Consider the following 2103-nt stretch of genomic DNA (forward strand, 5'->3'; position numbering starts at 1 on the left):
ATAGATTTTCTGTCATGCTGTCAGCCTCTTGGGTATTGACTCTCGATGCTATTAGTATCTGCCTATATTAGTCCTTCTTTGCCCTCTTAGATTTGCTACTTACAATCTCTGGTGGATGTGAAACCAATATATTTGGGCATATTTTGTCTTAAAAAAAAAAAAAAGTAACTACCTATTGAATGGCCGAGGGGATTTCTTGTAAGTAGGGAATGTGAATTTTAGTGAGTGGAACGTATAACACCAATTTTAGCTTCCTGGTTCTCTGGGTCAGTAATTGATGAGATTGTCAGTTAACCAATATATAGCAACATCCACTGGTACTGGCCTGTCCACAACCCCCCTTTAAGGGAAGTTGGCTATTTACCAGAGTCCCAGCTTCTTGGGTGACCATACTTTGCCCTTTTTAATCATGACTTCCCCACCCCCATTACACACACTGCATGAATTGGATGGGAGTGCCTGACCCAAGGGCAACCAGACCACAGACTGGCCAATGACCATGAGAAAAAGATAAGCTGCGCTTAGCCCATCCCAACTCTGGGGCATTTTAATTGGGGAAGACATTAAGGCAAATTGGTTAGAGGTGGCATTTGAACCAGAAAGTTCATGAAGTAGAGTTGTGGCCCATGAGGCCACACTATGTCATAAGCCATCTGAAGTGATAACATGTAGAGCTCTAAGAAAGCTGGTTAAGAGAAAGAGAAGGGAGCAAACGGAAGGAGAGAGACAGAGATACACTGCAGGCAGAGAGAGAGAGAGAGAGAGAGAGAGAGAGAGAGAGAGAATGGTGAGATTTGTTCTATGTGCCTCTTTGCTCCAAACACAAGTTTTCTTGAGGTAACTTGACTGAGTCTCTTTGTCTCCCACCCAAAAGAAGCTAAGTATAAAAATCACTTTCTGGGGTACCTCGGTGGCTCAGTTGGTTAAGTGTCCCAACTTGATTTTGGCTCAAGTCATTATCCCACGGTTTGTGAGGTCAAGCCCCGCATCCAGCTCTGCGCTGACAGCTAGGAGCTTGCTTGGGATTCTCAATCTATCTATCTATCTATCTCTCTCTCTCTCTCTCTCTCTCTCAAAAATAAATAAATAAACATTAAAAAAGTCAATTTCTGATAGCTGAGCTGTTAGTATACCTTACTGTATTCTCTGGACTCTGTGCTAGTGGAAAAACACAAACAACTTAACTATAGAGGAAAAAGTACAGAATTTGAAATGGAGACACTTAAGGTCAGAATTAACACAAAAGACAAATATGTATGAAGAAAAAGATAATAGCTGCTAAAGCTAATAATTATGCTAAAAGACACGACCAGCACCCTATTGCAGCTTGAATAGTCAACCCATCAACACAGAAGCAAAGATGAAATGTAGAACAATCACAAGGCCCTTGAGTCCTGCGAAGGTTCTTTTTTAATTAAGTGACTATAACCTGCATACGACTCCTGGCTACACGCGTGTAGCACGTGAGTATGCGTGAGTTCCACACAGGGGCTGGGGAGGGAGGTGAGCATCCCCGTGAGGCCCTACAACAGCCCATGTCAGGAGGCACAGCCAGATGGGTGCTCCCACGAGAGCCCCCTGGGGAAGAAAAGCAAACCAGAGGCAGACAGTTACAGAAATAGCCAAACCAGAGAGGCCCCCGCTCATTCTCTAATCCATTCTTAGCGACTCTGGAGCATGTGGCTCAATGATGCCTTGTTACCTCCACAGAGGTTAGCGAGGCCCCACCACAGAGGTTAGTGAGGCCCACTGGAGGTTCTCTGAACTCTGTTCTTACACCATTAGGCAGTTGATCTAAGATCAGAAAACAGTGGACACACATCCTCCTTGCACATCACACATTACTGAAAAACACTGACCTCCAGGGATTTCTCTGCAGTTGTCCTGGCTTCACACACTAGACCGGGGAGGCGGGGGGGGGGGGGGGGGGGCGCTGTCCACCCACATGATGGTCAGTGTTTCAAGGATGTCTTTCTGGAACAGAGAGTCAGAGGCCAGGAAGCCAGGCTTGTCACTGGGAATGCAAGAGAATGGATCGGATCAGAAGGGCTGGAGAATATGACAAGCAAAAAGGGGCAACCAGATGGACAGTCAGGAAAGGTA

The sequence above is a fragment of the Panthera uncia genome (genome assembly GCF_023721935.1).
Source record: "Panthera uncia isolate 11264 chromosome C1 unlocalized genomic scaffold, Puncia_PCG_1.0 HiC_scaffold_4, whole genome shotgun sequence".
In the NCBI taxonomy this organism is placed as follows: domain Eukaryota; kingdom Metazoa; phylum Chordata; class Mammalia; order Carnivora; family Felidae; genus Panthera; species Panthera uncia.